The 15,609-nt window shown below is 37.8% G+C and overlaps 1 protein-coding gene across 2 annotated transcripts in view; it reads left to right on the forward strand.

Moving 5' to 3' along the window:
• The window catches only part of LOC122571915 (histone demethylase UTY), a 143,859-nt gene that overhangs the window by 14,305 nt on the left and 113,945 nt on the right, over positions 1 to 15,609 (forward strand). Inside the window, exon 1 of one of the 2 annotated variants that reach the window (XM_043736234.1) lies at positions 13,351 to 14,210. The exons of the other annotated variant lie outside the window; for it this stretch is intronic. The gene's annotated coding sequence lies outside the window, so the exon portion shown is untranslated. Of the gene's footprint in view, positions 1 to 13,350; positions 14,211 to 15,609 lie in introns of those variants that run through there. 2 annotated transcript variants of the gene reach the window in all.

The following is a 15,609-nucleotide window of genomic DNA, read 5'->3' on the forward strand; positions in this document are numbered from 1 at the left end:
ATAAATAAGTTCTAGGTATATGTTGAAGGAATTGAATTAAATATTGAATATATTTGAATGCACAATGTTAAATATTGAATGCATAGAAATGTACAAACGTCAGCTATTAATGAAATTGCGTTACACTTCTGATAACGATTGAATAACGATAACTTGAAAGATAGACGAATGGAGTTTAGCACGTTGATTGCGTGGAATCATTTTAGAGAATTAGGTTGTGCGTCGTGAGGCCACGTGACCTTTATTGCTTAATAGATCGTTATGTGAAAAGCGAATCTAGGTAATGTCATTAAATTGCAGGATATTCTTTATTAAGAGTAAACGTAACGAATGCACCTTCTTTCTTAATAAATACGCATGTTGTGTCCTGCCTTGCGAAATTCGTTCGATAGAAACGCATGGTGCAGATGTGACGAGCTATTAAATTATGCCGCGCTTACAGGAATAATTATTCACGTTATTTTTATATCAGGAACTTTGATCTTTTCAGCAGGTCTTTCAAATCTCCAAAATTACCATTTATAAAATTTTACTAGTGCACTCAAAATTGTGCAAAGGTTTATTTTCGAATTATCGTGTCAAGTGTACACCTACGAACACATTAGAGATTGAAAATCGATGTTAAAGTTTAAGGTTGAAATTTAAAGTTGGAGCCATAGGATATTTAGATGCTGTTTGTGCGAGATATATACCGTTATTTAGGTCGAGAGACTCGAATTTACTATTCCACGAAAATATCTTCGTTGCTATGAATTTCAAAAAACACACGACGAAACAGGAATACAGAGCGCTGAAAACGAATCGAACGGCGCGCGGGTCGGCCGTCGGTTTCGTTGAGATTCGTTCTGGAGAAAAATCGCTTTTATTTCGGGCCAAACGCATCTCGATCGGTCTGTTTTTATTCATTTAGCCGGCGAGGAAGTTAAAATTAGTCGTCGCGACGTTACATCTGGGAGTCAGTGACTCCTGTGTGCGAAATGTTATTCGCATTGCGCCAAAGAAATCAGTTATGCGCTGCACTTCTTCGTGCGGAGGACAAACATGTCTCCAGCTGTTACCTCTCGCAATAAGTTTTCGACTAAACGCAGCAGTACCAAGCCAAGCGAAACAGCCTGGTACAGTTTTCGAGATGTAAAATATTTATGATACACTGCGTTTCGTAACCAGCCAAAATTAAAGAAGACACGATACATTAAAATTCGTGGCAAATTTTACCAAGAATAAATACGTTTATCGTTGGTTTGATTAATAAAGCGTAATTCGATTTGGCCGATTCGTTTGCTTAATTTATTAAATTATAATGGTTGGCCATTCGATCGAAAATTTATTACCGAACACAATATATTCTATTATAGTCTTGTGATATTTCCAGCGAATAAATTCCAACATGGAGATTATTCGATAAATAAACTATACGTACCGATAAATTATACGGTGCAGCCGAGCGATTATTCACGGTGGCCGCATGAAAAGGCGCCTTTAAGCATTGTTAAAGCAAGGCTGAGTATCAGTGGGAAATATTTCTTAAGCAAATACGGGATGGATCGGTGGAAACCGACCGCCATTACGTCTTCTGCTGGGCTCACGTGGGCAATGGAAGTGTGTTAACAAAAGGCAGGTGCCTTTCAAAGAGTAAACCCGCAACGAGGAAGAATTTTTCTTCCTCTGAATTTTCTCCGTGGCGAAGTATTTTCATAGCAGAGCGTTTGTTAAGGAATTATGAGGTTCCTTAAAAATTAATTCGTACTACGTTTTCGGCTACTCGTGAAAAGCTAATGGATCCACAAAGTAAAAGTTTACTTTCTTCTCGCTAGACGGTAGTTTCCTGAATTAATTAAATTGTGGCCGTTGCTTCTAGGAGTACATCTTTTATGAGCGTCTTTATTATACGCAACTAGGCGCATATATTATCTCGAATATTCTTTATCGTTATTATGTTATTGTTTAAGGGCGTGAGAAAATTATTACATCGAAACGTGATACAATGTTCTTTGTATCCGTTTAAAGAATCACCAATGATTCTTCGATACGAAAGTTACGCTGATACGTATATTTTTGTAGGGGATATATATAAACACAAATATATATATTATCATCCATATTTCGTCCTTTTAGCTATTAATCTGAGTTTGCGAGGAATAGAAGATATGAAGGACGCATTAGTTTCGTAATTACTCTGCATCAATTGTACACGCGTGTTTTTAATTCTTTCACTGTATAAAAAAAATAGAAAAGAAAGAAAAAGACAGGAGATTGTTGAAATGGAATAAATTGAATTCAGATCGTTTCTTGCAGCTTCCGAAAATTATTCACATTCGCGTAAATTCAAATGGCCTATTAGTCGAACGAAAGATAACGATCTAGACTTACTTGTAACGAGCCTAGTGCACGATGTGCCCAGTTAAAATTCATTTGGCGCATAAGCAGGCAATATTCGACCGCGAACAACCATCCAGCCCAGATCCTGCGTGTTTCCCGGTTGAAGTATGACACCATGCTGTGCAATTTATATGCATCCATTTGTAATAGATGTCGTGAAAGTAAGTTGGCACAAGCACCGGTTTCCGAGGGGGGAGAACGACAACCGCCTCACGAACACGTGGTTAAAACGAAGTGCGTGTTACGGCCACGTGGCTCGCCATCTGATAAGACCGGTTCTAACGTGAACGTACTCGCCACTTAACTTAACTAACTGGCCATTTTCTTTGCAGGCCATCCTTAAAAAAGTTCTCGCCGATCGCGATCGTGTCACACATACGCTTATACGCTTTACACAGTGGCTCGCGAACGTATTTCAACGCTCGTAGAAACTTTTTTTTCTTATAAACGCGCTACGTATGAACATCGTATACAGCGTTTCGAGATTTCATTATCGCTGTAATGAGATACGATTGGCACGATCGAGTCGATGAATTTAGAGACGAGCTTGAAAACGTATGATAGAAATTACGAATTATTTACTAGATACGTGTACTCGGCTGAAGCTTCGTGTATATACTCGTGACTAATCATCGTACAATTTACATATTCGTTTGTTCGTTACATATACACGAAATTAGATTATCCTTGTGCTCAACGATATGTTATTTGAATATGTATTTTATCGTTGTTATATCGTTGATCAATAGGCAGAAACTCAATCGAAGAGGACATATTTCGCGATATTCCTCGAGCACGTAGGATTAATCAATATACATATGTATCTCGTCGTGTTATCGAAAACTCGATACATATTTGAAAACGATAACGCGATATAGTTTATCTGCGAAGCAATCGTTTCCGAAAGGAAAGAATCGTGACGCGTATATCGATGGAAAATAATTGCTATCGTTGGAAGAGGTCCGAATATTCAGGCCGCTTATCTAGCCTAATTCCGTTTTCCACGGAAACACTGTTACTTTCAGCGGAATCGATAAGTCAACTGGAATGGATCGGTTTCGTTGGAGGCGAGACGCCGACGTTATACGGCAAAAAGCAATCGATCATGCTCCGGTGAAAACGTATGCAAGTTGCCACGTGTTCAGAGACACGAGGCTGTGGACGAATATCGATGCACGCGGGCTTAAAGCGCTCGATTAGCGGCGTTTAAAGCGATTACGAGCGTTCGGGATCCAATGAATTTTGTCCAGAACGTTGCCCCGTTTTTCCTCGGTTTTATAATGAATTTATTTATAAAAATAAAATTTGTACACGCAAATGAAGTGAAATATTAATATTCTCCCTTATTTTCAATTCAAACGTTACACGTAACCCTGTTAATGTAATCCTCACATAGCGTCAAAGTTGTTACGATATTTGACATTGTTTTTCCTTATTAATCACATGTCCTTCACTCTTCTCTTTCTTTCGCTATGGTATCTTTTAGAAGGAAGCTCGAATATCTTAAGATTGGAATCGTCAAAACATTCCGCAGATTGAAGAAAATAAGTAAAAAGTACTTATTTTCTTTTGTTCTGCTTTTACTGCCGTTTGTTTATCTACAACGTCGGTCGATACTAAGTGACCTATAGTCGTTGAAATCGTTGGAATGTAAATTCCGTTTAATCATATTCGAACCAAGTATCGAGTAAGCGAGCAACGTTGTGCGCAAAAAGGTCTCATTTTCGTATGCAAAATACATTTTCTTTCTAAGGTATTACATATAGCGTGTCCATTACTGATAGTCAACGCAAAAAGTACGAACAAATAGCGATTTGATGTCGGCTAGAAAAGCATCGAATAAAGAGGCGTGTAGTTCCCATGTATTGTAAAGATACAAACAAAAGTTACCTTCATAGTCGGTGCTCTCCAAAGTCTTCGCAAGGTAAAATAAATATTGGCACTATACGATGCCCACCTCGAAGTCCTACGACATTTGTCTCAAACATCTTCTCGTATCGTGCACGCTTTTACTCGAGATGTTTCCAGGTGAAACGACCACGCTGTATATTGTCTATTAATATAATATATTGGACTATCGCCTATAAATAATCTTTTTTTTTTATATATCTATCTGTATTTACATAATATTTACTCGTTGCACTTCGCGCGTCTCACCTTATGCATATGTTAAGCATATCGGACAAATTGAACTTGATACAGGCTCGCATGAATGCAAATCGTGTGAAATATTACTCGCAGAACCAGTTTACCATAGGCAACAGTACGCAACTCTTGCATTGTGTAAAATTCCGATTACTTAATCGGGCCACATTGACGAGATATCTCGCGGGCCGAAGTTGTTTGACGTTTTCCACGAGATATCTCGCGTTTCCTGATATCGGCCCTCCCTCCTATTTGTATTGCTCGTTCGATGAAAAATAAAATCGCGCACGCTATGGGAGTCTGAGTTAGGTTGCACGGTGAGAATCGAAAGCGAACGTTAGCACCTTATAAAAATATCGCTCGTATAATATTGACTTATCTATCTACCTATCTACTTACCTATGATTTTTACTATTCATTCGTATTTCTACGTGCTTTCTATCTTTTCGATGAATTCCCAATTTATGCAACGTACGTGTGAAAGTTTTCAAATACATTTCGTACCCTCGGTGCATCGAACACGCTCATTTCTCCAGACCCGCGCTGTATTTCTGTTTCAAACGAACGAAAAGATCGTAGATTGTACGGTATTTAACCAGCTCTGTCGTTCTACGGCGCGAATTTTTTCGTAAGCGCGTAAATCAATTTTTCTTCTAATGGCAGGTGAAACTAGGTTTTTATAAATTGTTGCTTCCAGTCGTTTCGTGTTAGATGACATAAATGGATGATACGAGTTTCGAATCAAGCTACCTACTCGCTCTTGATTCTTAATTATTAATTATTTATAAACGTTCAGGTTCTTCTCTTACAATGAAAATCATCACTTTCAGTTTCCTTTTCGTGTATATGACTAATTTATATCTATCAACCTGTATATATTTTATTTCATCATCCATGCACTACGCGTGTTCGTGGCTATACATGAAACTTATTTCTAACTTACAAACTTGTTTAAAACCGATACAGTCGGTACAATTAAATATATCTTCTACGTAAATTGAACGTAGCGCTATACAATCTTTTCTATAATTATCTCTACTTAATACAATATATCTAAATACACGTAACATTTTGGTTGTTACAGTAACATGAAATGTTAATTGAAATGGTTATGGGTCACCTATAATCAAAAGATATCAACGACGAATCAATATACGATTAATACTAAACGATAGAATTATAATCGTATGGATGTTACATCCATAAAGGACATATAAAATTCATTTGACGGTCAGTGGTTAATATTAAATATCTTGTTCGAACTTATTGCTTCGTCTGATCGTATGTGCTTCGCGTATCAAGTATTATCCTGTCGTAAAATAAACTTTCGTCCAGCCATTCGGATTAGGAACGGCGAACGATTTCCTGTTCCCGGTGGGCTGGCGTGTTCGTTAAAAATAATTAAATCCGAGCTGAAAGTCGCGCACCCTCCGCCGTTTCGAAAGAAAGAACCGAGAAAACGAGATTGCACTGCGCGTGTGTATTTTGGTAACGAACCTCTCCGCTGGAATTTTCGCCCTTTCCATTCCATTCCGACGAACGGCACTCATCTCGCTCGAATTCATTCCACTGACTGCGTGAAATAAGTTGGAAAATTATTTTTTTCGCCTTTCAGGCAGAATCGTAGACAATATTAACTGTCATGTGGTTGGCTGTTTTTCCTTTTTCCCGAAACATTGGCGAGCTTTTTTCCTTTTTGGTGGAACTTGTTCGGGCTTTTTCCCGTTTCAAGATGGGACGCAGGATATGATATTTCTGGTTTTTAAAACTTTAAATAGAATCGAAATTTTTAACGATACTTCGGTATTTCTTTCAACAAAAATATTTTCTTTCAAATATTTTCTAAACATTCTACTGCGATACGTTCTCGCTGGAAGAGGCGAGAATATTCGAATCGGACGCGTAGATCGTCGTCTATATTTATATTTCAAAAAATCGTACAGTTCCATTTAAAACAATAAAATAGGACAGTAATATATAATACTCGTTTGTATTATTTTATTTATTATGTGTAACGCGATAATCAAAATTCCGCATTGATGGGTTCTTTCAATGACAGCATTTTTATACTTTGTATCATTTTTTACGTAGATTTTTTTTGAAAAAAGAAAAAAAAGAACGTTCAACAGCATACTAAAAGGGCTGCTGATACATTCACATCGCCGCGCGAATATTCAGATTTCTACCGTGGTATTAAAATTTATTTCCTCCGGCATGTGCTTTCGCTAAAATTCTGCTGGCAAATATATAGTATATAACGAGCGAAAATGTATAATTTAATGCAGTTAAAAACCTCGTATTATTACAAAACGACCAATTCGTTGGTCCACTAAATAGCGGTGGTCTAACATCAATACCAGTGAATCGATATGTTAATTTAATCTCGCTCCATCGAATTCTTAACTCATTCTTCATTGTATACACTTTGATAAAATTACGCCAATAATTCCATGTGATTATCTAAAGACGACATATCCCGTGTAATATCGCGTCCGTTCCCCATTAATTATCCGTTCATATATCTAATGCCGATATTTATGGAATCACGTCATGGCCAGAGCGTAACTTCAAAGAGTGAAGTAATCGCACTCGCTGCGCTTGTTTTTATGTAACTAACCTTCGCCTCCTGTCATCTATTCCCATTCACTGTACATAACAGGTAGAAACTGATTCCTCTCGTGCAACTTTCTCGGACCATCTCTCGTTCATAAATATCCTAGCACTTGTGTCAACTTCGAGCGTATGTACAATATACGATGTACGATGTGTACAATATATAAATGTTACTAGAGTGCAAGAATTAGTAACGAATCAATAACAACCAGTCTGTAGATGTTTTATGTAAACACAAAGTTCCTACGAACATTGTTAAAGAGGTGAAGCTTAAATATTGGATAGTTTCATCCAGTAAATATTGGAAAAAAGAAGGAAGAAGTTCGTGGTAAGATCGAAGCGCTAAATATACAATTTCCACTGGAATTATGTTGACAAGATTCTCGCTGGGATTTAAAAATGACGACCATCCAATAGCGAGGAAAAGATCAGTTTTCTTAATATATGTCAAAGAATCCTCGGACATCTAAACAAAGATCTACACGAAAATACTAATATTCTCGATTGTTGCTAGAAAAAGATGCTATTAATTTCGATCGCATTCGTGTGTTTGGAAACTCTTGAACGTATAAAAAGGAGAAGTCCGCAGCAGGCTTGAAAATCCACAGAATCTCGTCGTAAAAGGGTATTTACCGGTAAAAGACTCGATCGTATTTGTTCGTGGCCGTGTTAACGTTAACGCGTTACTTTCCTTCTCTTGATCACGTGGCTCCAGGTGTCCAAGGTGGACAGTAGAAGGGGAGGAAAAAACGTGGATGAGGATCACTGACGAAGAAGTTTCTTTGCCCAACGACGAGAAGTGAACGTGATACGAGAAAAAGGAAACCGGAAAGTGGTGTGGTCTGTGTATTTTAGTAACGAACATTCTAAGCGAAAAACCTCGCGTTGTACATCCGAACAAAGACGACACACGATTTTTGGCGGCCTACGGAGCTTCGCCTTCAAACACCCTCTGTATTGGGTTATTCTAAAAATAATACTGTTTTTTTTGTTCTTTTTCTGACAGTTAAGTTTAAAACGATGGTAGTTGTTACTATCCGTTAGTTTAATAAAATTAGAATAGGAAATTTAGTAGCAAACTGTAAATTTAAATGTAGGCATCCTATATCACTGGCTGTCTCAACGAAACTCCAGTTACTCCGAAAACGTTCCAACCCGCATTTATATTTACGCATTAAACGCGTCGTGACCGAGCTTCCTTCCACGTTTTTCCCTATATATAACGAATTATATCCGTTTCCGACTTCCCTCATTTGAAATGCTAATGGATCTTTTACACGAGGTTTTTCGAGTGCAGCGAATAACATCGTCGCGTACACGTGAACAATGGTGTATACATATCGTGTGTTGACACGTTGCTGACTGGCTATTTACGTAAAAACTAACACGTGTCATCGGCTAGTTTATGCAGAATAACTTAGTTCGCTTGATATAACTTTACTCGCAAGTGGAAAACTCATGCATAACATTAAATATGCCTTCCAACGGACAAAAAATGCGATAAATTATTTACCCAAAGTAGCAAGAACAAGTATAGATATGGAAATGTGACAGTTACAAGCTTTAAATAAATCATACGCACGTTACGTTCCATTTTTACCTACTAACATAATGACCCGAGATTTTAGTATAATTCTAGAAAAATAATTCACACGGTGAATGCAACAGATTCCGACATCGTATCATTCAATACGTTGAATAAAGGTACAAAAAACGGAACATTATCTATGACGAGCGTTTCGTTCCAATTCCACTATGATAACCTCTAGACATTAATTGGAAGGGAAGAAAAAGAGGGAAAAAACGAAAAGAGGCACAAAAATAATTCTTTTACTCTTTCTTTTCGCTATTACCTCCTCTACAGGTAATAATACCCTATTCACGTCTCGATGTTCGTAGCAATATATTTTCTAAAATTCACTCGAACGGTGAAAAGAATTCCGCTTAGAACTATATTTGGAATGGTAGGGAGAATTCGATGAGCACATGTGCCCTTGTGGCACACAGTGTGACCTTAACGTTATAGAGCCGTGCCAGATCACAGACGTATAATCAGACAATTATGCTCATAATAATAGGCCGGAATTCTTCGTAACCGAGCCATGTAGAGATACGTAGAGATGCCGACCGAGGGACTATTTACCTAGGAGCCTTATGGGAAAGTTTACAGTCGCCTGGCTGCAAAAACCAGCGTGCAATTTCGCGACGTCGAAACGTCCTTTGGTTATATTGTGACCCGTGGGCGCCTCTCGTTCGCGTAAATGCACACGTGAGAATAACTTCAACCGGTTCCCTCGAATATGCTCGACTACCCAGCCCATCGTGTCCAAAATAAATAACCACATGTAACATGATAACGTCGAATCTCTTTAATCATTGTGCACGGTGGTAAGGAGCTTGTTTATCCCAGGAGTTTATTTTAGCTATTATATTCGGTAGTCATAGGTATTATTAAGAGTAGCTAGTAGCGGTTGACATTTATTTTTGTGTTTCTGTGAATAAATGTCGATTGACATACGTATCGACTTTGTCTCGCAGAACCTAATATTAGAATCACCAAACCGGTCAAAAAGGGCGTGATCGGGTTCATAAAGCTCGATGCACACACTGCGTGTATGTTGTAATATCCAATGATATTCTGTGACACATTATAGCGACAGTTTGCACTGAGCACGTGTCATTAATTCATACGTAACGTCAGAGCGTTCTTTGCAACGGAGAGGTTAGCTCGTTATGGCCACTTCTCTAGCGTCGCCTGGTTTCCATGGAAACGCAGACACGCCGAGCGAGAAGAACGACTTGGAAGTGACGCAGGCGCGTGAGGTACGCTGATCAGCAGCGTTGGTTACTATGAGCAAGTTCACGTGTGACGCAATTTCTGACGGCAACTTGTCGTCTTGTTCGCATCAGAAAAAATGATCGCTGGTACTGCTAGGACGTGAACGTGACTCGTGACGCTTGTACACATCGGGCTTTAACCCTCGTAGAACGGGATTGCGGAAGTAGAGTCGTTTCCAGTCTATTACAGAATCCTGTCATTATGTTTCCTGATTTGATCTTAAATTATTGTTAATTTATTTTATGATACATAGGACAAGGAAATTTCAAATTTTAAGTAAACAATATTCGTTCTAGGTCTAAGTCAGTGAAGTTGATGCATACGTAAGGTATAACTTTGCATATAATAGAGATTTTTAATTTCCTGCGGCTAGTATTGTTTATGATTATTGCCTATTGTGTTTTTTCAAATGCAAACAACGTGGCATTTGAAACTCTTTTATAAATTTTGTAAATTTACTTGTGAAATTATCCTGACTCTTGGAAAATTAATGATTCCTTTCGCAAGTTAATGTTATTGACTGGTAATTAGTTAATATCTATTCATTATATCGATCTTAGCCATTATGATCATGATTATGGAGTAATCAGCTGACTCGTAGAATTTGACCTGTTTTATATATACCAAACTTGTTATTTGTATAATATTATGCATGAGATTATTATGCAATTATTAATACTGGTTCCTCATAACCTATAAAATTCATTAATAATATTTGTTCGATTGTGTATATGTACATTACAAAATACAAATATGGTGTTTGTAATATTTTCGTTGCAACAATATCTATATGATTTCAAATATTGACATTAAATATTAATATTCACTGTTGAGGTGAAAGAATTCCAGTCATAACCAAAAAATACAAAGGTATGCAGTTTCAACAATGCATGTAAATTTGATCGAGAAATCCGATCTTGAAAATGCCGTTTCTAAATTGCATCCATTCCCCAATTTGTTAAACGGAGTTGTTATATCTGATTCCACGTTTAAATACACCGCGAGCGTACCAAACAAGGTTGCAAATGTATCGAACGCGCGCGATCGATAGTCGGATGTTTACAAGCTTGCATTAAAACGATGATGCTCGTTTTGTGCGGTCGATAAGCGATATAAGTAAATGCAAACTGTTCCGGTGTAAAAACAGGTGCAATTTAGACACGTATAGAGAATTAGCGTGTTTATACGTCTTTACTTTGATCTCTCGAATCGTTCGTTTCTTTCAAAAAGAGAAGGGAAAAGAAAATGATGAGTTTTCTATAAAAATGTTCTGCCTCGTGGTCCCTTTCTATCCGCATACCGCGAAAGGTATTTTAGAGGTTAGCTTGTAAATATTCCCGCGAAATTTCGTTTCATTTATGAGAGGAGGTCGTGTGGATTAAAAATTAACGAAAATGGGTCATAACCTCTGTGTTATTCAAATTATTGGAATTCATATATGTGCTGTACGAATAATTTAATAAAAACAGGAAAAGAAGGAAAAGAATTGTCTGATACGCAACATTGTTTTAGTTCTTTCATGATTATGGATCTATGAATATATGTACATATATCAACTACAAAAATGAAATTTACAGCAGTAAAAAGTAGTAACATCTTTTTTTCATTACATTTTTTATATTTTCTAGATTATCTCATTATTACATATTTTCCTCAGCCGCACGGTAAAATACACAAATAAACTTTTTACAATGGTCACGTTTTACAGTCATGCTTTTCTTTTTTACACTTTTGCAATTGACACACAGCCTCCCATTTTCTTCTTACATCTTCTAATATTTAATTAAAAACGCTTGAATGTCTACAAAAAAAGTATCCTTTGATAATTCTGCTTTAGTCCATGAATGAAATGATTACAAAAATGTAATCGAAACTGTACTGTTCTATACTCGACTGTTAGAGATAGAAGAATACTTAATAATGCATGAATTGATATAACCTTAATAGAAAACATACATATAATAAAAATATAATACAATATGAAAAAATATTTATACCAATAAAATAAAGTGCAAATTTTATAATACAAAGCTTTGTAGCAAATAAGTATGTACGTTAGGTTTAACTTACAATATACCAATTCGTGTCGTAAATCACATCGAAACCATCGACAAAACTGCCCTTCACTCGAGGTTAACAAATCAAAATAGTATATAAAGAAATAAGTATACTGCTAGAGGTGACGAACGTTTCACGGAAAGCGATCGCTAACCACTTTTTTTTAACACCGGACCTCTCTATCCATATCTGTTGATTCCACCTGAACATTGTTATTTCCAAGTGGATTTTAAGAAAATAGAATATTGTCGGGGATTGCATCAATAGAGTGTATTATTATTACAGAAAATTAGAATGTTTTACGATACAATTAAAATAGTTGTAAGTCGACGCTTTTAATTACAACTGTGGACGCGTGTCGCACATGAAACTGATTTTGCCTGTTACATGAGTATATGGTGCGCGACGTGATTACTCTGGCAAGCTCTGTGCTTCGCTTATGTAGGTCTTGGTCTTTTGTGTGACGTTCTCTTTCGCGCAGAGTAGCGAAGCAGTAAAGAACATGCGAGAAACAGATTAGCAAACGCAAGCCTCTGCATCGCGGTAATTCGGTATAATTTGTTAACCTCTCTGGGAATGGAATTTCCATTTTACGCATGCGTCTGTTTCTTCTTCTTTCACGAGTTCATTCGGTCAAACTGATTTACGTTAAGTAGCTTTTGAAAACTATGCACAGTAAACTTTGTATAAATGCCCAAAAGAAACGAGATACAGTACAAGTTTGTTGTATATATGTATTTCCTAAGTTACAATCTATTCTTGATATACAGCGGCTACAAAAAGTACTTGTATTTATTATAGCAATTAAGTCGAAGTATATTCAGTTTTGTATCATTTGATAGAAATACTGTGAAAATGAAATGCGAAACCAGATAGAGAGACGCTTCAATGGAAAATAAGAGTACAATGTACAAATACGTTTTGTAGTCACTGTAAATTCATGTTATGTACGTTCAATTATAATCGTAACTTAACGACCTAGATTTACTAACAGAGTGATAAGGCGACCGCTTTAGTGTGGTTAAAGAAATGTAGGAGATAAGGTTGCTCTCTTTCAGAGCGTAGACAGCTGTAGTACGTATCGTGACTCGTGACACAGACGGGGTGGATGCATCGGGCGGTGGCTTGTCAACGAGTGTCACGGTGTACTGTTCTAAAACAGGGCCACTACGCATGCGCAATTCCCCTATCGGCTCGCGTTGTCTCTCTGCGTCCCTCTGCCGTAGTATTACTGTCGTTTCCCCCTCCATCCATCTTCGAGCATCCCCTCTTTCATGCTCTCCTAATCCCCGTGTGCCCTTCGCGCCAGTCGCGTCAGTTGCGTGAGAGCCTTTAACGGGGGAGGTGCTACTTAGCACTTACCGTGCGTGGCACCCTCTCCTCTTCTAATCACTGCCATTAATAGTATATATATATATATGTATATATACATACACATACACACACACACACATATATAAATATATACATATATGTATAATCGAAGGACAAAGTAGAATATATCCGTGGCAACAAGGAAGGAAATGTGATGATGCGTGAACTGTGACACGAAAACAGCGTGCAGTTCGCGAAGATCAACGTAACGTGTTACACGACAGATCGACAGAAATAAAATGTGCCACGGAAAGGGAAAACCGTAAGTGTTCTTGTTTCACGGAAGAAGAGATCATCGGACGTATCGTTGTGTCCGTTGTTACTAGTGCTCCGCTTCGCGTGGCGAAGCACACGGTCGCGTTTCTTCGCTTCGAACACGCATAGTGTATTCATCGTATCTTTCTTCCTCTCCCACTTTTCTCCTTCTCTGCCTTTCGTCATGTTCGTTTTGTGCATCGACACGTTTACTGGCTGACGCGCATCCGACGGCCTTGTTCTCCTCTGTGTTCTTTTCGCCTCTGTTCGCCTCGGTGTACGTTAAGGAGGATAGCGTAATATGTCGCTATCCGTGTGACGTCGTGACTGAAAGCGACGTCTTGGATCCTATGCACGACTCAAACGCGGAAGTTGGTGAACTTGTACATCTGGTGTCCAGTGTGATATTTCTCGCCTCGATCTCGTTTTCCATTCTGTCGAAGAGGATCCTCCTGTGACTCGTGCACGACCTTCCAAGAGCGTACATACGGCGTCTTCCTGGCGCTGATTGAGATTTAAATTCCACGGACCTTGGGCGATTTAAATGGTGAGTGAACCGCTCGCTGACTCGCTGCGTGCATCACTGTGTGTCGTGGTTGGCACGCTTGCACGTAGGTACACTACCGGCCATAAGTATTAGGAACAAGTATTAGGACAGCCACTCGTTACATTCATCGAAAAACTATCAAATTTTATCGTCTAGTATTTTACATTATACGACACTCTAGCACGTGTGACGCAAACAACGTAAGAGATTTATAATACAACAAGCACAAAATAAAACCAATGACAAGCAATTTCTGTTAAATACTGTCCTAGTACTTGATCGGCCGTAGTATATATAGATACAGTGACTCACGAAAATAGTCGAACACTTCATGATACACAGCATGGATAATAGTCCGAAACAAAAGCTGCATATTGTGGCTTTATGGTATAGTGAATAATTGACAGCGCAAATACTTTGCTGATGTTTGCGAAATGTATGCTTCCAATGAATATCTTGTAACGTCTATATATATTTTCAGATCTGATCTTGCTAATATGTTGTGTGTGTTAATGAGATTTCAAAGTGTTCTATATGATATGTACATAAAGAGTTCCTAAGAATGTTCGAATATTTCCGTGAGTTACTGTACGTACATGTACGGAAATAGGAAGCGTGTTTTCCTCGATGATACCGACACGGCGTTTGGTCCAAGATTGATCGTCGTATGTGCGTGCGTGTGTGCGTGTGTTGTTTAACGGTGCATCGCAAGGCTCTCTGTCTCGTTTTCCACCAACGGACGACATATCGGCCTCATTTTATGCTCGGATTAGGAGGCCGAGCATGAAATTTTTGTCGAGTGGTGTACGATCGATGCCTCGGGGACGTTTCGTATACGCCCTCGACTCGTCCTTTGACCCTTAAACGAGCAAGCGCCGTATGCATCGAATATAGAACACTTTCCTTTCTCCAATTTTCTTCTTCTAATAATTTTCCTTTACAGATTAATTTAATTAGAATGCGATATAGACACGGAGAATGTATCGTTTTGTACAATATTCTAAACATTATGTAACTATATTTATTGGACTTTCCATTAGCACTAAGACTATCGATAGCTAGATATTAATTCGATTAAAACGTTATAGAGACGTTATAGAATAATATATTGACATAAAATTGCGAATACCGTGTAACACCGTTTGTTAAAGTTTATATCAACACCAGAATTACCGACTAAGTTTACATTGCAGGAACTAAGATGAAAGGTATATGAGAGAACACGCAGTGAACAAAAATAAAGGACATATAGTATTTAAAAAAAAAAAGAACTATTCCAATTTCCACAAACGCAACTTTGTAGACTTGTAAAATTTTGACAAAAATTTCGGAATATTCATCGTTCTTCCGATTTCACCGTTAAATTTATTTTATCGAACGATATAACGTTATATAACTT

The sequence above is a fragment of the Bombus pyrosoma genome, linkage group LG10 (genome assembly GCF_014825855.1).
Source record: "Bombus pyrosoma isolate SC7728 linkage group LG10, ASM1482585v1, whole genome shotgun sequence".
Lineage (NCBI taxonomy): Eukaryota > Metazoa > Arthropoda > Insecta > Hymenoptera > Apidae > Bombus > Bombus pyrosoma.